Consider the following 27232-nt stretch of genomic DNA (forward strand, 5'->3'; position numbering starts at 1 on the left):
TTTTGAAGATTCACTATCCATGATTGAAATAAAGCTTTTCTTTACTTCTACCATATAGCAATATATTGCAATAATGGTAAGGATCCAGAGCAAGCTCATATGCTGTGATAAATGACAAGAGTTCCATGGTGTTCAAAGCATTATCAGAATCCATTTCATACCTCATCTGTTATTATAAGCATAAAATGTGCAAATGTTCTCCACTGCTGTAAATGTCAGCATGCTGGGGGCAAATGCTTTGATTTTCTATCAGCAAATAATGTTAAATTATATAGTGTTTAATCACGCTTAGTGAGAATGATGAACTTTAAAGAATGAGTTTCTTTCAAATCACTCCATCTTCAGTTCTCCTGGAAATGGACATCATCATTTATAAAATCCTGAAGATAACTCCCCTAGCCTGGAGGCTTCATGATGGTTCAAGGCTGATGGTAGAGCAGTAAAATACAAAACCATTCAGACATCAAAATTATTTTCATTGAGGCAATGAGGTATTTCAGCATAGAATTTGAAAGTTAATTTTGAAAATCAGAACCCTCATATAAAATAATTCTGGCAGCTTTTAGGACAGTTAAATTATTTGCATTTATAGAAGAGTCTACATTACCTGGTATGACACAACCTCAAAACTGTTAATTTCTAAATAAAGCAGTTGCATTTACCAGGCCAGATTGTAAGTGGTTGTAAGGTAGGAGTGCTCCACTGGGGTAACTGGAGGTCTGTGGCTTTATATGTGTGGAGAATCTCACCTACACTCCCCACCTCCTCTTTCTGAAAGGAAAGGTGCAGGTAAACGTATGGATGCAATACATGGAGGAGACTTTTACAGAGGGAAAGAAAATATAAATCTTCAAATCCCAAGGACATAGTAAAAGGTAATACTGCTAGTATCTTAGCAACCAGAGAAACTAAAAGACAAGCTGTACAGGGAAATCAGCTGTAGCCCGTCTTTAAGAGCTCTCTCTGGTTTATATTTTTTCTGTGTTTCCGAAACTGGATTTTTAATCACAGCATTTGAAAACACAGAGTTTTCTGTTGGAGGGCTTCATCGGTTTTGGTCTCTGCTGAGGGGAGCTACATTTTTATATTTGGCTCAGTAATTGCTAATGTATTAGAGCAAATCTATTAGCACATACTAGACTTGAGGAGCAGGTTGGAAGAGACAGTGGAATTCTCCTGTGAAAGCAGGGGTGGGTGCTGTGCTGGAGGGACCCCCCCCGCCACCCTCTGGGGTCAATGGTAAAGCCTCTACTGCATTCAGTGGCACAGGGATAGGTCCTGCATATACTAAGAAATGGGAAAGTCTTTGATATTTTCACTTTTTTTCTAATTAAATTGGCTTTAGCACTTTCACTATAGTCTAGATTTTCTGGATTTCTGTATCAGCCCCACTATATAAAAATTAATATGTTTTTCTAAATCAGCTGAAATAGAAACATATATTTCATAGCTATTGTGTGGATAATGGCAAAAGTTTTATCATGATGCAGAATTAATGTGAGTTTAGTCCATTTTCAAAACATCAGGTTTCCATACAATGCTTTTGGTATAAAAATGCAGAAATCTTGAAGCAAAATGGAATTTGCAGAGTCAGTCAAATATCAGGATACTAGATACATATAAATGTCAGTACATTAAAGCTTCATCTCCACTTTGTTGCTCTTTCATTGTTAGAGTTTCAGCACCTATTGCTTGCTATTATTCCTATCATCATTAACCTTCAAGATAATGGTTACAAACATCAAAAGTTTGAAAACTCTTTCGTTGAAAGTATGTCCTTAGATGCGCTCTGTTTGTTACATATAATAATGTTTTATGCTCATACTGGAAAGATACAATCACCTAAAGAAAAAAAAGCAGGAAATAGCTTAAAGTGCAAATTAGTTGTGTTTGAGAAAATGCAGGTAGCCAAAGTCGATGGTTTATGGGCAAACCTATGTTCTGCAATTTATTTAGATATGCTGTTCAGTGATAAATTAAAATCCTTTTAAAGATTGACAAGGGATAGGAAAATATTCAGAATACCCTAAATGCTCATATTCAAGGAGTCTGCTTAATACTGTTTGTCTCTAATCAGTTGTCTGTCAGCATCAAAAAGATTGTTTCAGCTCACAAAAGGCAAAACCGAGAATTCATTGTAAAAATACTGTTATTAGCTTGTGTATGCTTCTTTCTTTTTTTAGCCACTAATAGTTCAGCTCTGCTAAATAATCAGATATTTGGGAAGAGGAAAGTGAACAATTTGGTTGTATTTCTGAAAAAGAAACTGTACATAACTGGTTTTTAATAACTTTCAGTAGGACTTAAGCTCTATGTATTGAATCTGTCTGCCTGTCACCAACAGTAAGGTCTTCCAGGTCCTGTTATTTACTGAACATCCCTCCCTCTCTGGGCATTTTGTTTTGTTACCTGACTTGGAGCTGACTCAAGGGCATTTTTAAATTAGTATCTTGAGGTTAAGAAGCCACATGCTGGCTACCCAGGCTTTCCTGAGCCAGCCCCTGGGGATGCTCTTCCCTCAGCACAGAGGTCCCAGGGTCAGAAAGATGCAGGTGCCAGTAGCAAAATGGATAATGTGCTGCTAAGACAGAAAGAAAACAGACTTTGGGGTGTGTGTATTTTTCTAGACCTCACTGTGCAACAGATGGTTTAATAGTCTCTCCGTCTGCAAAAACATTCTTAAATAAAAACAAAACACGTAAATACCCTAAAACAAGCAGCGTGAGGCTGCCTTGCCCACTGACATCCCCCAGGCGCTGGGCACCCCTCGCATCGAAAAGTAAACCTGCTGCTTTGGGGTTCATCACTCGCAGGTGCTGCTGTGTGATGCTGACAGAGCTAAATACCTTCCAGGAGGTGAGGAGCAGTCCTTCTGTGGTTGCCCTCCCAATATGTAAGTGGAAATAATAATCCTTTGCCCTACCTGGCACAAGTTATATGAGAATAAGCGTGCTTTAAGTCGTCAATGGCTGGGATGCTGGCAGAAGTGAGGGAGTCGGAAGAGGGCAGAAAATGCTGGTGCCAAATGTAGAGAGAACCCAGATCAGATTCATCAGGAGAAATCCCTCCTATTGTACGGTGGCTCCTTGCAACCTTATGAGAACTAACAGTGATTGTTTCAAAGGGAAATCTGAACAGATTCACCACGTGCAAGTTTTAAACTTCATTTATTTCAATAGTTAACACCTTGGAAAATAAACTGGAATTAGCCTCTTGTGGAAGTACAAATATTTATCATCACTGTTTCATGCCTTGCCAGTGTAGCAGCTGACATCCATGGCATTCAAATTCCTTTAAGTCTTGCCAGTCAATATTAATGAGACACTAAATACTGAGATTGCACCTGTTCATTAGAGTAAATTGAGTAGTTTATTGTCTTCACAGTCTTTTGAAGAGTGATAAGCTCCAGCTTTGAACAACTTCTTGGAGAAGACTTCTTGATTATAGCCTTTGAATCCATTCTGGGAGGCGGCTGACAACTGTCCTTTCTGGTTTGGAAACAATCGAATTGGACTGTCTGCTAATGAATGATGCTACTTATGCATGCAATTCTATAGCAGATGCATGATGCCTTGAGCCCTTTATTCAAACTGTAAGGCAAAGCTTGGCAGGAGAAATTAGTAGGAGACAGAAGTACTCTGTTAATACCTGGAGACCCATTAACAGCAGAGTGAGCTGTTCAGTATTATCTGAGATGTTCTTAATATAGAAGACAAAAGTTTTCATTTTAAATCATTCTCCTCGGAGTTTCCTCTCTGGGCAACAGGCGACTGAGCAAGGGGTGTAATTCAAACTATCGTGCTGCTTTGGCACTCCTGCGGATGCTCCTCTCTCCTCCCGGCAAACTGAAGAGTTCTCTTTTCAGGTATTAAGCAGTGAGCCTTTGGGGTGAGAATCTTAGCCCTGTCACACAAGGTACTAAAAGCCTTTTTCTTCTGGGATCAGCTATGAAAGGAGATGCCCATTAATTGAGGGTTTGAACTGTAAAATAATGAGAAATATTCCCCATCCTTTAAGTACTATCCAGGTGCCATTTATATATATATATAAATATTCTTTTTCAGGAAGAATGACTTCCTGCAGACTTCTGCTGCACCCACAAACACGGATTTTTACCTGCTTGCCTACACCGGGAACAATCCCAAGGTTTCCAGAAAAGGAAGTCTTGTCAGGCAGCCGGATGGACAGCAATGGTGTTACAAAAGGTTTAATCTTGGCCAGAAGCTAAATGCTTTTATTTATATATATATACATATATATATATGTAACATTTATACGTATATATGGATGGATAGAAAAAAAATGGCTGCATACGGAGGTTTGATATTCCCAAATAAATGTGAGATGAGCCATGCTGATCCCACATCATGGTTTCTCTGGACTTGCCATCAGTGGTGACCTTCTCTAGGAGCTCTGAGACCTCCCTGCTGCTCCCCGAGCCGGGACCTGCTGGAGGGGAGTGTGAATGAGTTGGAAATTTCAAAGATGAGCTCGCAGTGGCTGTAAACAAGGGAGCCTTGTTTGTGAATGTAGGTGCTTCTCAGAGGGCAAGAGGCTACCGAGTTTTGCACCTTGCTCTAAATTTTTACAGATTTCTCTTTCTGGGTCACCGTTCCGTGCACAGATGCAGCCCGGCTTTATGTAAGCTTTGTGAAATGAGGTCTCTCCTCATTAATTTTTCACTTGCAATCCCCATCCATTTCTTTGCCTTCTGATTCTTCTGCTTGGATGTTTTCCTTCTGCTTCTTATTTCTGAAGGAGGTATCTAGACATGAAAAGCAAGAACAGAACAGAGCCGAGCTAATTAGCAGCTGCTTTAAGCTATTGTTTACCCTGCACAGGAACACATCTCGAATCAATGCCAATTTGGATCACAAAAATATTGCTAGAGAGAGCCAGGCCAAAGCCTTGAAAGCCCATCGACAGCCCCTTTTCAAGCTCACAATTTTGCTGCAGACGACCCCCACTGAGAGACATTTCCCAGCTCCATAGGTTCCTGCCTGCAGAGAAATTGTTAGAAACAGCTTCTCGCCAGTTCCATGGAAGTGGAAACACCTTGTGAACACTCTGAGTCAATGTGGCATCGTTACTATTTCAAAACAGGGAGGAAAGAAATCAGGAAATGTTTGTTTTGAAGAAAAAAAAAAAAAAGAAGGTAAAAATAAAAGGGTGTTTGCTCTTTTCATCCTTTTACCTGCCATAAAGCTCTAATATTAGCTATTATGGTTCCAGCTATTGGGAAGGGGCTGGAAAAAAAATATGCTTGCTCTGATTAAGGATCCATATTGTCATAATTGAATCCTCTGTCCGGGGTTCATAAGCAGGTATGTACCCACGTATGTTTCTGATTTGTGTGCAGGATCTTGGCTCCACTGTACAGGTGTTTTTTTAACTAGTCTTCCTGAATGGGAAGGGGTGTTACAAAGATGATGCACTTTTCTGTGCTCCATTTCAGTGCAGGCAGGAAAACAGGGAATTAGCTACATGTTCAATAACTGCATGTCAGGTTAGAAGTTGTGAAAATGTTTATTTCTGGATCAGTCTATGAATATTGTTGTACATGCGATGAATTTGCTCTGATTTCCATGAAAACAACATGGGAAGATTTGCATTGACTTTATGAACTAGTTTAGTTATGAATTAAATCATAGCTGGTGAAAAGTATAATTTAAGCTTGCTTGCAGTTCATAATAAACCTACAATGATTTGCAAATGTTTGGTTGAAGTCACTGCATCAACATTACGAGCTCTCATTTGTTCGTCAGAGTGAGGTATGACAGTGTCACCTAGCAACTTTGGAAGGGCATTCAGACTTGATGGTGCCGAACTCTATAGAAAAGCCTATAAATAAACTAATTTACAAATTAATACTTTTTATACGTGTCAAAAGCATTACATTTGACATTAAAAAATTAACACTGTACAGGAGGAAAGGAACCAAAAATTAATTTTCATCGTGGTGGTTATGTAGTGGGAGGATTTAAACTGAGTAATCATGAAATACTGTAACCCCGGGAAGCAAACGTGTATTTCCCATATCCCTGCTTTGAAACACACATGCAAACCTATAAGATTTATGTACATGTATGCGTGCATGTATCTATGTATATTATTTTCAATAAGTTCCGTGTTTTTCCAGGTACTTATTTTAACAGAGAATAAACATTAATCTGTTATGTTCTCCCCATACTATTTAATACCTCCTAGTATGTACAATTCCCTATTCATTGGTAAGTTCATAACCTCCCCTGCTCTGCCAGCCCACCTGAATATCAAGGCATGGAGCACCACGGTGGCCTGTAGCATTGAAATCCAGTAACTTCCCATTAATTACTGCTGCCAGAGCTGACTGGATGGAGCAGATAATTCTCTGCATATGGAAAAGCTTGGTCAAAATTGACAGGCGTGATGGTCAGCAAAACTTGGGCTGAGGGATCAGCTGTGGTGAGGATCATATCAACCAGCCCCAGTCTCTTTGGTCTATGAATTAAACTTAGTAAAAAGCAGAATTGATAAAAGCTAAATTAGCCTAGTAATTTGTAAGGGGAAGTCTTGAGTAGTCCAGCATCAGAGAGGCAGGGTCTAGGCTCTCCGCTGCACAGCTCAGAAGACAAAATGTCCCTTGCGGTGATTTTCTAGGTTGGATTTGAATTATTGAAAGCTTTCACAGAAGAAAAAAATTTAGACCGGGAACTTTCCTAAGAATTATCAGAAGTGTAATGCATTGGTCCATTTGCTAAAAGTAAGGGAAACAGAAGTTGCAAATATTCTAGAAAAAGAGATGAAGGGGTACGTATTACATTACATTGTCCGGCTATTTGGGATATTTTTTCTTTACCTGCACAGCCTCAGTGGGTGAATTAGTTGGTGGCTGCACGTGTGCTCACCGCGGCAGGCGCTGCTTGTCTCTGAGTTTACACTTCCAGCTGCTCATCGCCCTCCGGGTCACGCAAAGGGACTTCTCCAAGGTGGGGGGAAGAGGAGGTGCTAATGGGATCTGCCTGCAGGCTTGTCTGAACAGGCTAAGACAAAATAGATCTAAGAAGCCTAGCAGTGCTTTAAATCAAGTCTGAGCCTGGAAAAGAAGAATCTTTTGAGTGTTTTTAAAAAAAAAAAAAAAGAAAATGCTTTAATAACAACGAGAGTGGAAAAAATATTTTACAGGAATTCGTTAATGGCTCTACCCCAAAACCTTTCCTTTCTGCTTTCCTCCTGTCTCCTGTGACCCTTAGGCTCAGCCTGCGTTGAAGCTGAGAAGGGGCAGGTTGGGTCCCTGGCTGCTCCGAGGCAGGACAGCACCCCGGGCTCCACGGGACTCCTCACTTCTGCCCTGTGTGGGCACAAATGATACCTTTGCTGCTTTTTTTAATTTTTTTTCTCTTTTTCCCCACAAGCCTATCCCCAGTTTGATGGAGGCACAAACAATTCCCACATGCTCCCTTCCCTGGCATGGTCTGGGTTAGTCAATAGAGACGGGGGAAGATTAGCCAGGCAGGGCAGCCCACTGTCTACTTACACACCGAAAGCCAGACAAGTGTCAGAGCCTTATTTCTGTTAGATTTAATTTCTCGATCCTCGTGGATATCTTATTCCTACACCTAAGAGCCAGGGCAGGTGTCACGGACTGTTTTGGCAGCAACCAGCTTGTTTTCTACACGTCAACAAACACAGGTCACAGTCACACACTTTTTTTTCCTTCTCACCCAAGTGTATGAGGAAAAGGCTCCCAATTTCCTGGACAAAGGCAGCAGCCAGAAAGTCTGGCCATCAAGGACACAGGATGAACCACAGAAAATAGTATGGTGAGGCTTTCTTCTGCTTCTGGGAGGACTCTGGTTTCTTCAGCCTTCAAGAAAACTGCTGGCAGGTGGATGACCAAAAAGCATGGCAGGCAGTCAAGTCCAGTGGATGGGCAGGAGCAGGTGGTTGCCTTTGGTACCTGCTGACCCAGGACAAACAGAAGTTTTCTTAAACATCATTGGCACAGCTAGTCCTCTTTCAGCAGCCTGAAATAAATTTCAAATGTAGGGATTTCTGCTCCAGCATTTAGATGTTCGTGGCACTGGGCTCATCCTGCTCACACAGGGATGAGGACATCACACCCATGCCCCGCTCTCCACAGCCCCAGGAAGCCTTAGGACCAGGAGAAGAAGGAGGAAGAAACAGAAAGGACAGAGTGAGGAGCTGAGTCCTCAGCAGAAGAACAATGTGCTGAGTTCTATAGCATAGTTGGTGGGACATGGTACCCTGATGTGCCCCAGAAGGTCAGCATGGGCTGTGTTAAACACGGTTGAGAGAGCGAGCCCAAGCTCATGGCAGGACAGAGCAAGGTACCTCCAGCAGTAGCTTGAGGAATCACAGAAATACTCACCAACTCCTCATGCCCAGGCCCACTGCAGGGGAGACAACAGGGCTTTGTGCCCATCTGTAAACCCACCAGACTGCCCAGGAAGGGCTGGTGGGACCAGACTGGCAGGGTAGCAGATTTCACTCCCAGATTCACTCAACAAGCTTAATTGAGAAAACTGATTATTCCTTGAGTATGATATAAGTTTCATTTCTACCTTCATCAATCTTTCTTCCCGCAGCTGAGCAGTGAGCAGCTCAGAGACACCACATGGAGCTGCAGGTTTGCAGGGCACCATGGTGTGTGCCAGGCCTGCCAGGTGGGGTAAGGTGGCAGAGTCCAGGGCGTGTCCAGTGCAAGATAAAAGCACTCTTACTACCACAGTGGTTAAATATGACTTTTTTTTTTCTGTAAGAACATATATCATATGCCAAAAGTTCTGACACCAATGTATACACATCTGTTCATGCTGCAAGTTTCCCATAGCTTCACAAAACAAATATTTTAAGTGATTTTTCTCTTACACTGGCTATACGACAAACATATATAACGACTGATGGTAATTAAAAACTATCTAACTGTCATTGCCTCAGGCAGTCAGAATTTTTCCTACTCCACAGGCTAGGATGAAACCAAACCAGATCAGAAAGGCAATGCATGCTCATCATGATGCCTTCTCCCTCCCCGTTCTGTCCTCAACTCCCTTCCAGACACGGGGTATTCTTCATGAGAGAGAACGAGCAGCTCATTTTGTCCTAGAGTCACCAAGCAATGCAGATTGCAGTGCAAAGAACTGAGCTGCCAAAGGCTTGTTGCCTCAAAACAAGAGTGTAATAAAAGGTAAAGTCATAATCCCCCCCCAATGATAACTGGTCCCCACAGGTGTTGAGGTTTTTCTGTCATCTTCTTGTGCTCTCTGTAGGTGGGGGCAGCCTGGGACTGAGCAGAGAGCACCAGAACAAAGTGGTTTGCGACAGACGGCAGCAGAGGGCTCCCCTTGGGATTGCCAAGAGCATAACATGGGATCCAGCAAAAGAAACAGTGAAAAACACAGTTTATTTGATATTTTTTTTCTGACAAACTAATTAATCACTGAGGGAATCTATCTGTGCGGCACTTGATCTAGCTTTCTAGAGTTTTCGATTCCACCTCCCATCTGTAATAGAAACTATTTCTGCCTCTTTTTTTTTAAGTAAGCTTTCCCTTTCTCACTTCATCCCACCTTTCACTGACACAATAAAATACACTTTTCTACTTTTTCATCATTACATTTCTCCATAGCTACTGGAGGAAAGCAGTGTTGAAGCTGTGACCACAATGAGGTTCGGATTTCTTCATCATAGGGAAGTTCCCATTTAGGAGACAAATGGCTTCATTTTGGAGGAAAAGAGTTTGATTTGTTGTGTAAACACTTTGTAACCCATAGGCTGATGAGGTGATGAGCTTCAGTTTAATATGTTCTTTCGTGGGTGTGTCATAGCACCAGGCAGGTGTAGTTCGTCTCATTGATAGAAGACAAGTGGCAAGTGTGGAGAGAAAATGCAGCATTATGAAAATGATTGGTGGTGGGTGGGAAACGAGCAGGAACACCCTGAGATGTACCTCGCTGACTGCACGGTGAGGTGCCTCCCTGAGCTGATGTGCACCATCCGAGCAGTGGGAACAGAGATGTTGGGAGGGCAAAGCCCAAAGTACCTTCATCTCCAGGCGGTGTGTGTGCAACGGCAACAGAAAATCAGTTTCTGTTCTAAATGGATAAAAACTCTTTGTATTAATCAAATCAATGCAAATTATGCAATTTAGATGACTGGCAGCTGTAATGGGCTGTATGGAGATACTCTGCCAGCTTAAGTAGAATTGGGAACGCAATCAACTCTCAGAGCTGAAGGAGCAGCCCACAGCTGAGGTTAAAAGCACAGAGGCGAGACAAACCCCTGTTGAATATCTCTGGACTAACAGTGGTGGGGGGGTTAATGAGCCTTTCCAAAAAAGACCTGCTATTGGTCTGTCCCCGCTTCTGCTCGCTAATGGCAGGGCTGTCCTTGTAGGCACCAGTCCACAGTCCCTGACAAACTTGGCTGCCGTGGTGGGAAAAGCTACTCCCTTGTACCCCGGCTAAATCCATCACCTAAGATTAAACGTACGTGGTGTGAAGGGTCCTGCCTGGAAGCTGCTAACAGCCACTGTCTCTGCGTTTCCACCCGGAGTTACTGATGCCGGGCTGGAGCTGCAGTCAGGTAACACAGCAGCAGAGGAGAGTCCCCAGAGAAGGAGTTTCTCCTCACAGCTATCCCTGCTCTTGCACGTGTTCCTGTCTGATCCACCCCTGGGCAAAGGCACACAGGCTGATTTAAGCTGCCATGACGACAATCAAGGTCATCCCTTGACTTTGCCTTGAAATGGGCTACATATTCCTTAGGCTATTTATAACCCACACAGAGGTATTCCTCTCCTTAATCAGTCTCCTGAGGGTGTGAGTCACTCCACGGACGGGTCCACCTCCTGCCACACACCAGAGGATGAGCTGGCGCCCCCGTCTCTCCACCTTCCTGCCCGTGCACTTGGAGGCACAGGACTAAAGGTCTTCTGCAAGCACTGCACCACCCAGAGCACACAACTCCCACCAGGGTTTAACAGCAGGATGGATGGACGGGGAGGGGACTATTTAAGGAATTGGCTGAGGTGGCAGATAAGGGGAGAGGGAGAGAGGGACTGAATGCTACAGCAGTGCAAAAGAAAGCTGAATACAGCTGGACACTTGCATGGCAGCGAGCAATTCTTTTTGTCCTTGCAGAGAGGACTCCCATCGTGTTCTGCGTTAGGTAACTTCTGGGAATGAAAAACTGGCCTCGTCATGTACCTGAAGGTGCAAAGATTAAGCTGTTCCCTGCACCACACAGGACAGGGATTGTGACCCCTGAAGTCTTGTTTGACTCAAACTTTGTTGATTCAAGGACAATCCACGGGACATTTCTCCAATTCTAACATCCCAATACTGAGTTCAACTCAGTAATTAACAGACTTCATATATGGGGAAAAAAATCCCCCCCAGCTCACCCCAGAGTGCAGTTCCCCTGGGGTTCTGTAATGGAATAAGAAAACACACTTTAAATACAAGAAATTATATTGAGTTCTCTTGCTCCAATTTAGATTAGCATTTTAATGTTGTTTAATTAGTTTGTTGCAGTTTTTTTGTACACCAGTTTATAATGTTGGGAAAGTATATTTTACAGCATTGCCTATACAAATAATAAATTGTGCAACACAGATGTTGCCTCTAATTGTAATATTTTAAGTGAAGAGGAAAACACTCTTCTTAGCTTTTAATTAGGTTTTCTCCAAGCAGACACACAAATAAAAATTTACTTGTCTTTTAAGCAAATACCATCTGCAATACATTTCTGTATCACGATCTAGTGCAAAGCCTACCTGCAGCCTGCTGTCTTCCTGCATTATCCTCGTTATGGTGGGAAGCCCGTTGGTTCTGTGAAGGTGAGTCCATGGCTCAGTGTCTGGTGGCACAGCTCTGACGTGAGGCTGCCCCCGGCCTGTTCCAGTCGCCCTCCCCGCTGTGTTCTGGGCTAGAGGTGCCCTTGCAGGAGCAAACCTCTGCCTGTGACCCCCCCTGTACATCACTCGGCCCCATGGGACAGGCATGAGATTGGCACCAGGGGCCAGGGAGGGAACTGACCCACAGAATGAACCAGGTGGACCCGAGTTCTATCATTATTTGAGTGATGGAAAGCAGGATGCTCTGCAGGAATCAGCCCAAAAGCCCCCATTGCTGCTTCGTGGCTCGTGTCTCTCAATGCGCTGCACAACCAGGGAGTTTCTTCCTTTTGTAAAAAAAAAAAAAAAAATAAGTCCTAGCAAAATAAACCTTAACAGTGGCCCATTTATTTTCCCAGTCCCATTCTGTGTTTCCACCACACAAAAGATACCAATGTAAATGCCCGAGGAATCGGGCCACATTTGTCACTGTTTACTGATGTACAATTTGCATATACAAGTTCACTTCCAGCAGCACAGTTACAACGCTTGTCAAGCAAGAGGCTTAGTTCCGTGTCAGACCGTTACACGAGTTATTTATGCCCCGGGACCAGCGGCTGGCAGAGGGGCATCGCCGTCAGGAGGGGGTAAGCCAGCTCCCGGGCTCTCCTGAGCTCTGCTCATTACCACGAGCCTTTAAGCCCAGCCCAAGGGTGGAAAAGCAGGACAGGCTGTGTGCTTGGCAGCTGGACAGGCCCCTCGGCTGAAGGAGGGGACCTTCCCCCTTTTGGGGTGGCAGTTAAAGCCTCAGAAACGTGGAGTCCAGAAGACGTTGCTGCAGCACAACCTGGGGCAGCTCTGCAGGCTGGGATTCTGCAGGAAGGCAATTCCCCCTCACCTCACCAGCCACAGCAACACCCTCCTCCAGGTTCATGTTAGTCTCACTCCTCAAAACTAGAACTGCTGCAGAGGAGCCTCTTCACAGGTGGGGGTGCTTTTCCTTTTCTATATGCACCCCCACTCCCACCCTTTGCAACCGGAGACAAAAAAAAAATAATAAAATTACCTACCACTGCTTTTTTTTTAATGGAGAATTTTACATCTAAACCCTCATATCCTCTATTCCTTATGGATTGATTTTAAAACATACTCAAAGCCAAAAAGGCTAAAGCCATCAGCCTTCAGCTGGTGGCAGACCGATGGGCCCCGTGTTTCTGCACATGAACATCAGACACTGTGGGGAAGGGACACTCATGGCTGTCACCATCCCCTCTTGTTGCAATTGTAGCATTGGTTCATCTCTAAATCAAGAAGAACCAAAATTTGGAAATATATATTTAAAAAAAAAAAAAAGGTTTATTTCATCTTTTGCTTTCTTTTCTAGTTCTTGTTCCTGAGGAAAGAGAGAGGAGAATGGGAGGAAATTATTATCTAAAGTGCTGCTTGTGCTCTTACGTGGAGTAAATAACTTTAATCTGTTTTAATCAACTGCCTCTGAAATCTCAGGGGCAGTTGCAATGCTTGGGAGCACTGAGCTTCCACTCAACACAGCTGAGGCTCAGGTGGACGTTCCTCCTCCTCTGGTCCCCCCACCTCCACAATGCGGGTGGCCACATCCCAAGCCCAAACACCTCAACCAGCCCCACCGCTGGGTCAAGGACCTGCACATGGAGTCACCTGGGGACCCAGCCATCTGTGCCACTTGCCCAGCGTCAGCTTCACCTAGAGGTCAGCCCTCCTGAATTGCCACACAGAGACCTGCACACAAAATAATTAGCTAACAGACACTTTCTTTTTCTTTTTAAGAAATCTCATAGTATTCCAGGTAGCCCTACTTTTCTTGTCTTATTAATTTTGCTCCGGTTAAATGAAAGCTGATAAAATAGAAACTGCTGTAAGACCCAGAGAAAATTAGGTTATGTAACCTCTTTTTTATTTATTTAGCATGATATCAAAGTTGTTTCTTATCATTCTTCAGGTACATTGTGCTCAGGAATAAATTAAACTGTCTATTCAACAAAGAGGAGCTGCTTTTTCTCCTGCTAATTTTCTCTCTCTTTCTCAATTCTCACTCTATTATTAGGGAAAAAAAATAACAAGCTTAGCTGAAGCCAGAGGAGCCTTCCAGCTTTGTGCACTCACACCATGCCCTTACCTCCCGTAATCCAAGTGGTCCATCTATCGGTCTCTGGCTGATACGACAACCATCAAAGTCAAAAGTACAATGATGTTTTCCTTTACATAATTACTTGCTGATGTTGACAAATGGAGTGACAGCTGTGCCCTTTTTAGGGGAAGATTTGTGCAGAAATCAAAGTCACGTAAATAATTTCCCTGGGTGTTATTTTTCCCCCCCTCTCCTGCTCCTCCCTCTCTGTGCCCACAGCCCCAGCGTGTGCCGAGCTCGGGGGAGCAGCCACGCTGGCGGGAGCCACAGATGGGTCCCCGCTCCCCCGGGTGCCAAATCCTGCTCCTGACGGCTTCTGCCGTGCCTTGAATTGCTTCCACTGCAACGCGGATCCGTTTTATTTATAAATTGTAACGGGAAGAGCCAGCAGAGACCTCTACACTCCCAAAACGGAGAGGGAGCAAGGAAGGAGGAGAAGGGGGAGGGTGGCTGTGGACAGAGCCACCTTTTGGGAGATACAGTGGGGCCGCAGGGTTTGGTGGGTTACATCCCCTTCTAGATTTACCTCCGGCAGCGCCGAGCCCAGCCGGGTGAGCAGCACCCAGCCACCTCTGGCTGTCATTTCTCCAGACAAAGCTCAGAGCTCCCATGGGGCTGGGTCTCTGCTGGAAGCGTCCAGCAAGGAGAAACAGGCACCGTCAGGGAGCGGGGTTCGGGGTACAGCCGAGGGGTCACCTCACTGCCCATCCCTGCCCTCCTCCCCAGGGCCTGCCACGCACCAGAGCCAGCGGTGACTGGTGCATGAGAACAGTCAGGCCACCATCACAGGAAAAGCACGAAAGTAACAAAAAAATCCCCTAAGAAATTCCTCCTCTGCTCCTTAAAGGCTTCACAGCCAGCGGGGCACATCTTCCAGAAATCACGTTGTGTTTCTGGGGATGGCAGAGACATGGGCGAAGGTGACTTGCTCAAGGTCACCAACCCAGTGGTTACTGGTGGTTGCAACCACTACAAATTTAATGTGATGTCTAGTTCTTCTGGAGTCATTCTATTGCTCCATTTCACCCGGAGGGCGGCAGGGGCAGCAGCATCTTGAGTCACCCACGCAGGGACCAACGGGGGTGGCTGCTGGGCCATACTGCTTCCTCACCACACAAGGATGTGTGGTGCCCAAGGTTTTTGGCTAACACCAAAGAGTATGGCAAAGCACATAAATCGTATGTGTGTGTGTACAATATGTGTGTGTGTACATGTGTGCACACGTGTGTGTGTGTGTATACACACTGGGGAGGGGTGTTCTCCCTGTGCACACTGTGAAGGGCAGGGCTGCATAAGTAGGTCTATCCCATGACATTGCACTGCAAATATTTAAGTGTTAAAATAACTAATCAGAACCTGACCCAGCAAATAGATGAGCAATTCCTGAAAGGCACCAAGGTTCAGCTCCTGTGCTAATACTTTAACTGTCTATGTTAATCTCAATTAGCCAGAAAAGCCTATACTTATTAAAATTGTCAGCTTTCTATTTTATGCGCGTAAGGGCAAAAAAGAAGTCAAGTAAATGTGTGGGTGACACTGCTGAGGGAATGTACATGGGGATAAAAGCCATTTTGTCTCTTTTTTAAAAAAAAATAAAAACAAAACCAAAAACAAATGGCTAGTATGACACCAGGGCTCATGAGTATAACAAGAACCTGCCTGCCATTGTGCTGTTCCAGAAGCACAAGAGACAGCAGAAGGTGCCATGAAGGTCTCACCAACCTGCCACCACCAGGGCATCATTCCAGCATTAAGGTGGAGGAGAGATGGTGTCTAATGGGGAGAGAAAGAGAACGAAGAGAAACTGAAGCAGGGGTGGGCCTGGGGCACAAGGCAGGTGGCAAAATAAAACCGAATTGCTATGGAAAGAAAGGAGGAATGGGAGAAGCCAGTTGTTTCTCAGACCCAAGAGAAATGATACCGGGAAATTTTCCCCAGTGTGCAGCAATGAAATGTTAGAGGACAGAAACATTTTCTGTGGGTGTTTACATGTGCTTCAGTGCATCAATGCAGCTAGAAATGGCACTAACAGGTAGTGACTTTTTTCATCTTATTTTCAGTATGACTTTCTTGTCCTGCTTCTTCAGCTTCACACCTGCTGGCCTGAAAATGGCAGTCCACCAGTTCAGATTTCACCATCAGCTGTGGTAGTTATCACATTTGTGCTTATATAAAGGCTATGAAAGATTTCAGCCCTTCTGTTTAAATAAAAAATAAAATCAATCCTTTCTGTTCTTTCTTTTTTTTTTCCCTTTTTCCAAACGACAACAAAACTGTGAACACAGGTAGGAAAATAATTGATGCATTCTAAGAAACTGTCAGGTGTGAAAAATGTTGAAGGCTCAACAACCCTATTAATGCTCTGAGAAGTTGTTAGACAGCAGATTTATGTAGCAGCACCAACACAGCATAAGATATATATGACAGAAATTAAGACAACAAAATTCTGTGCAACCACTCTGCATTTTTTTTTCTTCTAGAAGCAACGGTGCAACACGTGGTCTGAAACCCAGCAGCTGACAGGGGGATACAGGGCAGCTCCGTCTAGACAGAGACCCCCATCAGCACTAAGTACCCCCTGGCCATTCCCCCAGGGTTTAGAGGAGCGTAGCTGCAGTCGGCCATGGAAGGGCACAGCTGTCTTCTCTCCCTTTCTCCATGTTTCTGTTGCTACCTCATTTGCCCAGGAAGTAGATGAGAGAGAGGTTTAAATTGTTTCCCCACTTAAGGAGCTTCCCCTCTTCTGCCCTAGGCACTCTGTCCTGCCCATGAGCTAGTCCAGGTGCTCACACCACCACAGAGACCACCAGTGCCCTTCTCGCCCCATACCAGCCATGCATATGCTTGGTCTGATCCATCCCACCCTCTGCATCAGCCAAAGACGGGTGGGTTCCTATTGCCAGGCTCCTTTAGGAAGCTGAACATAAATACCCTCCCCCCAAAAAAAGTCTGGTCCTATTTGTTTTCCAGTATTTGTAACCAGGCTTAGAGAGCTGAGGGCACTTTTCTCTGACTCTGGTCCCCTAGAGGAGCTGGTTTCAGTAATTACCTCTTTCCCTCTCTCCATCCCTCAACACTATGTCCTTTATTTTAAACTGCATGGTATCCTGCCCTGATCAGATTCAGGAAAGACATCCACTTTTCCCATCCAGCCATGGATAAACCCACTGAAGAGTATCTGCTGTGTTTGTCTATAGATAAAGCACCATGACAGAAAAAAAACCTTTTCAGTAAAAGCCTGATTATTTTTTTCTTTTAATAAAAAAAAACCAACCCCAAATCCCTTAAATGCATCCATTTCCCATTAGAATTGGAAATGTTCTGACATCCTACAACACTGCCTTTACATTTCACTGTTCTGCTGGCATTTCAGAAGTTTAAAATGAAAAATTAGCTTTCAAAAAACAGGATCTTCTTGATTAGAAAAACTTGTTGAAACTGTAATGGAAAGATCAGAACAACTTCATTAGTCTTCATTAAATAAAATAAATGTTATTTCTATTCCCTTCACATACAATCATATATTACAACTATTAATATTGTGGAGACATTTCTTTTGTCCCAGAATTTAATGTATAAAGCTGCAAGCCTCCTTGCATGAAAAACAACTTACGATCACTAGAATGACGTGCAGTTCATCTTTTTTACGTTCATTAATTTTCTGTAAATAGAGCACAGTCACTTTGTATTGTTTGCACTAATGGAGAGCTCAGAGCAGTTTACCCTGTTACTACTTATCATTTATTTGGGTGATAATTCTAAAAAGCTTTTAAATTAAAATGATAAAGGTGGTTAGGGGGAAAGATACAGCCTTTCAGAATATTTCAAGTATGATAGATTATCCCAGTGAAGAAGATGGTTCTCATTTAAGAGACATGCCAGGGTTGGCTGCACATCTCAAGCAATTTTTCAAGCCCCCCCACCTCATGTGAGGCATCTTGCCCAAAGCCATTTTGGAGCATAATCACACCGTCCTCCTGCTCATCTCCCTTGCTGGGGGATCAGCCTCATCCAGCCGGTCCCTGTGCCTGGGCTGTGAGAAGCGACCCATCACGACTCTGCTCAGCCCCACAGCTTGGGTTGTCAGGCAGCTGTGGCCACCAAGGGGCTGGTGACTCCTCTGGCCAAACCCTTCAGCCCTGCTGGGTTCCCAGCCACTGCTCGGAGAAGGAGTCAGGGCAGAAGGAGCTGGCAGAAGGCGTGGGTCCAGGCATGCTTGGTCCCATATTTGCACCCTCTGCACATGCTGTCCAATATACACAATCTCATGAAAAATACCCATGTTTGTGATGGGGACATTGCATCCAAAGTGATTGAGGAAAGGAGGGACCCCTGGTCCCTCAGCTGCCACCCTTCTGCAGTGCTCAACCAAATGGACATCTTCCAACCCTTAATTTAATTTTTTTTCCCCCCAGATTTAATAATTCTGAAACAATAGATAATACTTTTGGAATTCATATTCTAGTCAAGTTCCTGCTGCTCCTCGGAGCCCTCCGCCCCCTGAACCAACATGGCACCACAGGCCAGGCTGGGGCTCTGCACCATCCTGACCAGGGCATGGGACACTGCCAGTGGGGGCTGTCGCAATGGGGGACAGCCAGAAATCATGGGGTTAGCCCCAAGCTGTTAATAGGAGACAACTAGCTTCACAGCGAGCAGCTCTCCTTGAGTAAAGTCAGCCTGGAGAAAGTAAGTGATTGCCCCTGGTAGCTGAAGAAGGATGGTCCATGGTAAGGCAGGAGGTGTGCTCAGCCCCACTGCCCTCTCAGCACCACTCCAAGTATCTGTCTTGCTGCTGTGGGACTGACATAGAGCCGAGGGAGTGCACCTATTGCACCAAAAATACATTTATTCCCACTGTCAGCCTCCTGAGCTCTGCTTACCAAGTCCCCTCGGGGCTCTGCACTGTTTGCATCAGGTGTCCCCGTGCCTGGGGGAGTTTTGGGGCCCCGCAGTGCTGCTGGCATAAGAGCAGCTGTGACACTGGCTGTGAGAGTCAGTCTCTCCAGGGAAAGACTTCTCTATTTCCAGCATTAATGTTTGATTTGTGTCCCTATCCTGATGAGATCACCATATCAGCCCAGCTGGGATTTAGGCATTTTTTTGAAGAGGGAAGCTTGCTTAAAATGGTAAAAGTAGAGACAACATGACTTTTCAGCACGCAGCAAGGAAGGTGAGCATTTTGCCATGGGCAGGAGCAAAGCTGTTGATCTGCCAGGTTGGTCTATCCTAGATTAGAATTACTTGTTCGTTTGTTTGCAGCTGTGTGTGACAGACGGTACCCCATTTGACGTGGTAACTCTCCAACGAGCCTCTCCCTTTGTTCCTGCAAGGGCTTCAGTTGCCTGCCAGAGAAATTTGGGGTGGGTAGGAAAACCTGGCCAGCTCTGGGGAATGATTTAATTTCCACTCGCTAATCTGGTTAGGGGCTCTGAGACAAGGAGGATGAGGAAAGGCAGGAGCAACTAGAATAGTTGCCCATAGAGGCAGCTTATCTGTTTCTGCTGACTGTGGAGGGAACCTAAGAGCCTAACTTAGACATAGGATTTGTGGGTATAAAATAAAATAAAATAAAATAAAATAAAATAAAATAAAATAAAAAGCAGCCAATACTCCCATTCTCCCCATTGGCTAGTCCCTCCAAGCCCTCCTCATGCATATGCATCAGAAAACAAGCCGTGTGAGTTAGCACATTTTTGCTACTAAAATCAGATCAGGTGCCTCCAGTCACAATGCAGAAGTGAACACTGTAACTCTGTCAGTCATCTTCAAATGTGCAGTCTCCTCACCTGAGGCTGGTGGCACAGGACTGCACCCTGTTGATGGCCACCATGCAGGAGAAAGTAGGTCTAAAACATTTATTGCATTTAACTTGGCTCTTATGCCTCACTCAATATACTTTACATATTCATTTCTCCAAGCCTTTCCTGCCCATTAACTAGGACACCTTGCTCTTAACAGGCCAGTCGGCTCATTCATCTAAATTTACATCAGCTATCCATCAGCATTCGTTATCTTATTAACATGCTTATATTGTTATTGCAGCTTAGCTTGACAATTACTTACTAACCAAAAAAAAACAATTCCAGCAGACAACCCAAACAAGTCTCATTTAACAAAATATCTTTTGTTTTCCTTTTTTTCCCCCACTAATACATGCAAGACTGCTGTAATTTCCTCTGGGTAATAGGCTTGCTTTGACTAAGCTTCTCAGGTCTGTATTTCTCTGCTTGCATCTTACAAAATTTAATAATAAACATCGAAAAAAAAAAAATTAATCCAGTCAGAAGTGTGTTCCCTTGCCATCTCTAGATGCTGGGAGAAGAGGTAGGCTCTTGCTAATCTGAAACAACTAACACCAAACAGCATGCAGTCAGCTGAGGAAAATCCTTTACACTTACATTAGCTTCCAAAATCATGGGCCATTCCAGCATCTGGATGCCGAGACTGCTTCCATGCATTATGTAGCCAGTGAGACACTGCTATAAACTATAAACCTAATGTAAATTTAATATGCTGTCATTATGCAAACTAGTATTCTGCAAGCTGGGCAGAGACAGAGGGGTTGGTCGCCATTCCCTGTTTTTTCAGAAAACACCAAGACTGCCCTCAGACTAAGAGCAGGTCAGAGTTCAGTATCCAACATGTCTAAATCCAGCCCCTTTCACTCAGCATTTCAGCAGCTTTAATAACGTACTTCCATAGAAAAAAAAATAGATACTTCCAGCAGTAAGACAGTAAGAAAAAACTGAATATTATTTGGTATCAGTTGTAAATTGAGTTCATCATAAAGCACTTAGGAGTGGGTTTTGCTCACAGTATTAGATTTGGGGAATGGCATATGGCATATCAAGTGATTAAGGCACTAAACTGCACATTTAAGGCCTGCTCATAATGAAGTTCTTGAAAATTTCACAATTAATAGGAGAATTGGGCCTTTCATAATCTATTTAAGTAGAATATATCATGTACCATGATAAGCTCCACAGCAAACAAGCTGTGTGTCCAGGCGTTTGTGTCCTCTTGGAGCCCAGAAGCCCTCTGGGGGCAGGGGGGGCAATGGGGCACAGGCAGGCGGGACACAGAGGGACACAGGCCCTGCACAGGCCTGCACAGAGGGACAAACGCTCTGAGTGATCCCCCCAGTGCCCGGGGCTGCAGCCTGACAGCACCCAGCACGGCGGTTTGCCTTATGCAAAGGGTATTTCTCATTCTGGTTTTGTCTGCTTTTTAAAATTTAGTGCGAAAGACTCCATCCCGGGAGCTCCGCTCTCGCACATCGTGTCCTGATCTCTTCCTTTTCACAGGCAACTTATAAATTCCTGAAAATAAGGAATTTTAATGGCAGTGCTGATTCAGCCTGAACTTTGCTGTACCAGCACAGAGTGCATTGAAAGGATGAAATAAAAGGACTTTACAAACTCCAGCTCTGTGTGCCGATGATTTTCTCTAGGGAACAACCTGGCAAGTTATCTGACAATACTCATCCAGAGCAGCTTTGGGTTTGCCTGCGCGCTGTGCATGCCAATGAGGTCTGGAATAAACAATCCGTGCAGCAAAGTGGTGTATTATTTATGCATCGTCACATCCATCTATATAGAAAATTGGCCCTAAATTAAAAAAACAGGTATCAATATTGCCTACGTGCTGGGTCCCAGGGAGAAGCTTGAGGGAATGAGGCAAAATTTCAGTAATAAGGGCTCTTTTCCTCCTATCGATGTAAACAAACAGCCTGTGCCACTGGAGCAATGTTTATGTTAGCAAATACCCTGAGGTGTTTCACAGAAATCAATCTGCAGAGAAAAATTGCCTAAGATAATAAAATTTCAGCAACTCCCCAAGTCAAGCCCAGGCCTTGCTGCATGTTTGGGGCTGGGGGTGAACGGTGAGGAGAGCAATGGGTCAACTCTTTTCATTTTTCGGAGCAGAGCTCGTGAAACGATATCCTCCAAGCCCTGAATACCAGTTACAGCTGGGTTCGATCAAATTCAAGGACAGGAGAAATTGCAGGAGGGAAAGCAAGTGGAATTGGCTGCAGGCTGCAGGAATACGTGTTTAGAGAAAACTTCTGCAGTGGAGTGAACTGGGAGGGGACCACTCGTACGGAAACCAAATGACTTGGCAGGTAATTTTCCACCCTCCTCCTGTGGTTGCTGATTCTCGTTGCAGCACAGCCAGGCCAGGCCAGGCAGTTTGGTAAGAAATGTTATCCCCGGCTCTGTCACCTCCAGGAGCCTCGTGCCCTGCAGTGATTGTGATATAGAGGACAGAATTATAGTTTCACTGTAAAACTAAGCAGGCTCGCTTCACTGTAAGACCAGGCAGTGGATAAAATACGGGGTTGTAGGTGACGATGGTAATTTGTGTAGCTATACTGCACATTGGCCAGGGGGTCTAGTAAAGGCAAGCAAAGGAGTGAGCTAGCCTTAATTTTAACAAGCATAAAAATCCAAGCTTTGCTCTAATTTTCACCTGGAGGTCCTGGCGTTCCTGCAGCAGTGACATACTGTCCTTACTCATCCCACCTCCCTTTCTGTGCCCACCCCCTTCTGAGCATGCAGGGCTACAGAGATGCTGGCTCCTGGGGTATGAGATTGGGTCTGATCACTCAAAAACAAACCCAACACAAATCTCCATGTTTTCCTTTATCTTTATCCTTTAACTTTCCTCCTCACCTCAAAAATCACAGCAAAGCCAAACCTCCACTATGCAGAAAGGTTGGGCAATTCATTAACGGTTATGAATGACCCTGAGATCACTCTGACCTGGTGCCCATGCTTTTTGATGCTCGCTGTGCCAGAAAAAGCTGTGAAAATCCTGACTCCATCCCCCAAATCCAAACACCCCTGAAATCCCACACACCCTTTAAATATTGATCTTACCACTGGTGATGTCCATGAAACTTTCTGAGCGGGTGGTCCATATAGAGTTCAGGTTAGGTATTCCCTGGTGTCTGACATAACGAAGCCTTGTGCCGCTCTGTACAACTGGAAAGTCAGAAGAGAGCAGAGTGGTATGAAACAGAGCTGAAAAGACTACATCTCCTCTGTCCAAGAGGTGACAGTGCCTCTGGAGAGCCAGCTCAGATGACTGCTCCAGCTTTTGCTAGGTCATTCAACACTTCCATCTCTGTAACTCTCTGGTTTCTGACCACACATGTCCTGATGATGTTTTCAGTTGCAATGAAAGGCAAGGCTGGTGCTGCTTCCAGTGGTGTCAGAAACCCCATGAGAACTCATACTGTCTTGCCAGGCCCCTCTTATTACCAACCTGGGCAGAAAACAGATATATTGAAGGGGGCATGGGAAGGCATTGGGTTAAGGAGAAATGATCAAAACTTTCTTTTCAAACCTCAAAGTTGTTTTTTATACCAATTATGAATGAAGATTGAAGTTGGCTTTTGTTCTATTGATTGAAAAAGGGAATGATGGGTGAAACTCATAGTAGGAAGTACGTGAGACTTTTACAGAAGTGCTCAGATATGATTGATTCATATCACTGAGATTTAGAAGGCTAAAGAAAATCCATAGAAAGGATAGGGAGGGTTTTTCAGATCTCAGACACCATCAAGGCCACAAATGCACTACTGTTTTTTGAATGTGAAAAACCCACACATTGTAAGGAGCCTTTGGACTCCAGCATTTTTAGCCAAACTACTCTAACTACAGATTTTAGATTTCCTCTTGCTGTATCTGTCCCTCATTTCATCATCCTTTTCACTATAACTTAAGAAAAGTAAGAAGCAGGAGACACAAGCTACAGTCCTGCCACTCACTGCTCTTTGTAACATCTTCTGAATATATTTATTTATTTAGAAAGAAAATGAGACTTTCAATGGTCAGGAAAATCTAGAAAACACAGTCCCTGCAGTTACACAGTCCTGGTCCCTGGGTCAGGTTTATACCAAGGACTGACCAGGCAGAACCTGTTGGCCAACAGGCAATACCACAGAAATTTGCTCAGTACTTTTAATTCTCTCCAAAGCAGCTCCCCTCAGATGATTTCTAACTTTCCTGCTGCTCACTTTCTCTAAACTACATGCCTCAACATCAATAAAAAAGTGAGTGCGATAATGCTAACTAGTCCAGCAAATGCATGAGAATATGTTTATTTCCTTAGTCTCTAATAATAGAATTAAAACCTAAGAAGGTTTCATCCTTTCCAGCACATTTAGACTGCTCTTTTCCCATTACCTTGGGTAAAATACAAGGCGGATGATATTCAATTTGCGTGATAAGGAACCAAAAGGGAGTTGTTTTTCTGCTGCTGGCAGTCTGGCAACCACTGGAGCCCCGCAAGGAGAGGAAAACTCTCCCTGCATCTCTGGAGAAGTGCCCACAACACAGAGCCTCCGGCGGCTTTGGCTCTCCCGTTCCCAACCCTGCAGCACAGCAGGAGCCTTTGGGGGAGCGTGTCCCCTTTCACAGGCAGGCAGCACACACCTGAAAGGAATCACAGCAATCTCCAAAATCTTCTGGAGGTCAGGGGATGGGGTGGTGCCGCACAGGTGCCTGCACAGGTGCTATGGGTCCCCTCCCCACGCCCAGGGACACCCATCAGCCTGCCCACACACTTGCAGCAGTTGCCAGCCTCCCCCAGCAGCCCAGGATCGTTCACTCCAATACTTACGTGCAATCTCCACCAGCCCTGACTATTTAAAGCCATCAGAGATTTACATCAGGAGACTTTAAATATAGAAGTAATTTTGTGTAAACTCTTGCCTTTATTGCAGCTTGGAAAGGAGAAGGGAGGGAAAAGCCTTTCTTTTTTTAGACTTGGCAGGAAACAAGCAGTTAAATAAGTGAATACTATAAAATGAAAATCTTAAAGTGATTACAAATATGAAAGGAGTGAATACCAAATTGAAACAGCCGTTTAATCAAGATAAAGTACAGAAATCCAGCAATTGGCCTCCTTCCATGATCCTGTAGAGCTGTGCAAAGGAGGCAGCTTACTGTAGCATTACCAATCTCAGTTGCTCACTGCTGACTGCTGATACCCCAAAGTCTTCCACCCTTTGCAGCTTTTCACATGCAAAATGCCTTCCTCTATGGATCAGCCTTGATGTAAAGTGGCTTTAATTATTCAACAACTGAAATAAAGATGAAAAAGTAATTGCATTTTAATTGCTCTAATAATGGCAGGAAGCTGCACTGTGACTTAAATACTGAAAGGTGAAGATTAAGGCTGTTAAAATACTTTGCCTTCAAACACAGCTTCTTTGTATTCTGTGCCAGTCTTTGCTCCTTCCCTCACCCCATAACCAGTCACACCAGTGTACACCAGGTTTATTCTTAAACTCCTGAGAGGGTATGATCTGTTAAGACAGTGACATCCACAAATCAGAACTTTTTACCACAAGCAATTTTAGGCTGGTACCTATACCAGACTTCTCTTGAGATATTTGCTTACCCCAAGCATCTAAAGACTGGGCAACGACAGCCCTTCAGAGATGGGTGAGGCAGTTTGTGGGGAACTTTTGTTGTTTAAGGGGCAGCTCCCGCTGCCTGACAGACAGTACAGCTCTGGTGGCCCCTGCCAGGGGGAAGCTTGAGTTGGTTTTCCTTCTTATGTGCAATCAGCACACAAAACCCTCAGGATTTTGGAATGGGAGGCAAGAGCATTAAAGAGGATTTGTTTGCTCCTCGCTGCACTTTATATGTCCATTATGCTAAAATGTATGTGGGAACATACATACCCCTCAGCCAGCTGCAGCGGTGGGAAGCAACATCACCAGGCAGCCTTTGGCAAGGAAGCTTCAAGACCTGACCTAGCCTGACATTAACAGCACTTTGGAAATTAGTGTGAAAGCCATAGCTCAATACCCGTGTATCACCTCTGAACGTCTCCGTTATCACAAAGATGTTTTTCCTTCTGCACGGGGAAGTTTTCCACTTTTGTTGCCATCTCTGTCACAACAGGAGTTTTAATTCCTCACACCAGCTTCCTACCACAAACTGGAGCACTCTCTCCTGCACACAATTCTTCCTGTGACTACTCCACCCGGCAGCATCAAGTCAGACAGAATAAGCTCAGGAAAGGAAAAGATGCAGGTGGAATATAGAGTGAGACTATTGACTTGGAGTGCCAGACACGGACTGGAGTCAGCTCCAGATGTGAGCTGAACAATAATGAAAACCTTACACTTTATCACCTTTTAAAGTACATGGAGGGATGTCCAAACAATTGTTTTCAGTGAGTGATTTCAGGCAGTCATTAGCCTCATGCAGAGACAATAACACACATAAATACACAGGCAAGATTATTGTGAGCAGAAAAAAGTTATCAACACAATTTTTAAGAAACAATCCAATATATGGGGGGAAGCAAGCTTCATTACTTCATTCCCTCTCCTTTCCCTCCCCCTCTCACAATTCCTCTTCTTTCTTTCAATGCTTATGATGCTCAGTATGAGCTCAGTACTGATGGACGTTATGCAGCATTTTCATAAGGAGTCCAAAGAGAAGCCTTGCAGTTATAAAGATGTTATTATTGGGGTAGTTTATTTTTGCCAGAAGAATCATTAATTCAAATTGCAAATCGAAATAGAAGCAAATTCCTCTATTTATTAACTAACTAATTGCTCATTTAAATCAAAGTGAAAATATGCCAGATATTGGCTATGCCTCAGCAGGTCCCTGCTCTGTGGGTGTTAGACTGCTGGAGGTTGGATAGACCCAGTTCCCACCAGGAATGAAACAAGAAGGGAACTGCAAGTCACAATATGTCCTTTCTGGTCCCCCCAGGTGTCCAGGAGACTTACAGCCCAGCCGGTGCTGTTACCCAGACAGGCAAAACTGCAACGTGAGGAACAGCACAAAAGGCTTCTGTGGGATGAGATGACGCTTATTGAGGAAAGATTTTGCTAAGTTAAAAGCAAGAATAAAGTAAATATTACAGACATTCTTCAGCCCTGTGTAATGGGAATACCACCATAGTTAAGGCTGAATTGCAATTTACATTCAAAAGTAGGAAGAAATTACTCTAGTTCGCATTTCAATGAATGAAATTCGTCTAATGAATTAGCATATGTTGCTGTGAGACAATTTCCAGTTTCAGAGGAAGCCAAAATTTGTTCATAAAGCTTTAAAAGTAGAATATTTTCTGGTTTGGTTTTTTGTTCTTTTTTTTTTTTTTTTTTTTTTTTTTTTTTTTTTTGAAAAAATAAAAAAAAAAAAAAAAAAAAAAAAAAAAAAAAAAAAAAAAGTTCTAGGAAAAATATTAAACCC

At 44.0% G+C, this 27232-nt stretch overlaps 1 long non-coding RNA gene across 2 annotated transcripts in view; it reads right to left on the reverse strand.

Moving 5' to 3' along the window:
- Positions 1 to 3069: 3069 nt before the first annotated feature.
- Positions 3070 to 27232, reverse strand: part of LOC106891431 — a 49696-nt gene continuing 25533 nt past the window's right edge. For both annotated transcript variants that reach the window (XR_001412688.1, XR_001412687.1), the window contains 5 exons: positions 22886 to 22990; positions 11777 to 12183; positions 7704 to 7939; positions 6839 to 7075; positions 3070 to 4765 (listed from right to left, as the gene is read on the reverse strand). This is a non-coding gene — a long non-coding RNA (uncharacterized LOC106891431). The remainder of the gene's footprint in view (positions 4766 to 6838; positions 7076 to 7703; positions 7940 to 11776; positions 12184 to 22885; positions 22991 to 27232) is intronic.

This window comes from Calidris pugnax, unplaced genomic scaffold, assembly GCF_001431845.1.
Source record: "Calidris pugnax isolate Ruff unplaced genomic scaffold, ASM143184v1 scaffold27, whole genome shotgun sequence".
Taxonomy (NCBI): Eukaryota; Metazoa; Chordata; class Aves; order Charadriiformes; family Scolopacidae; genus Calidris; species Calidris pugnax.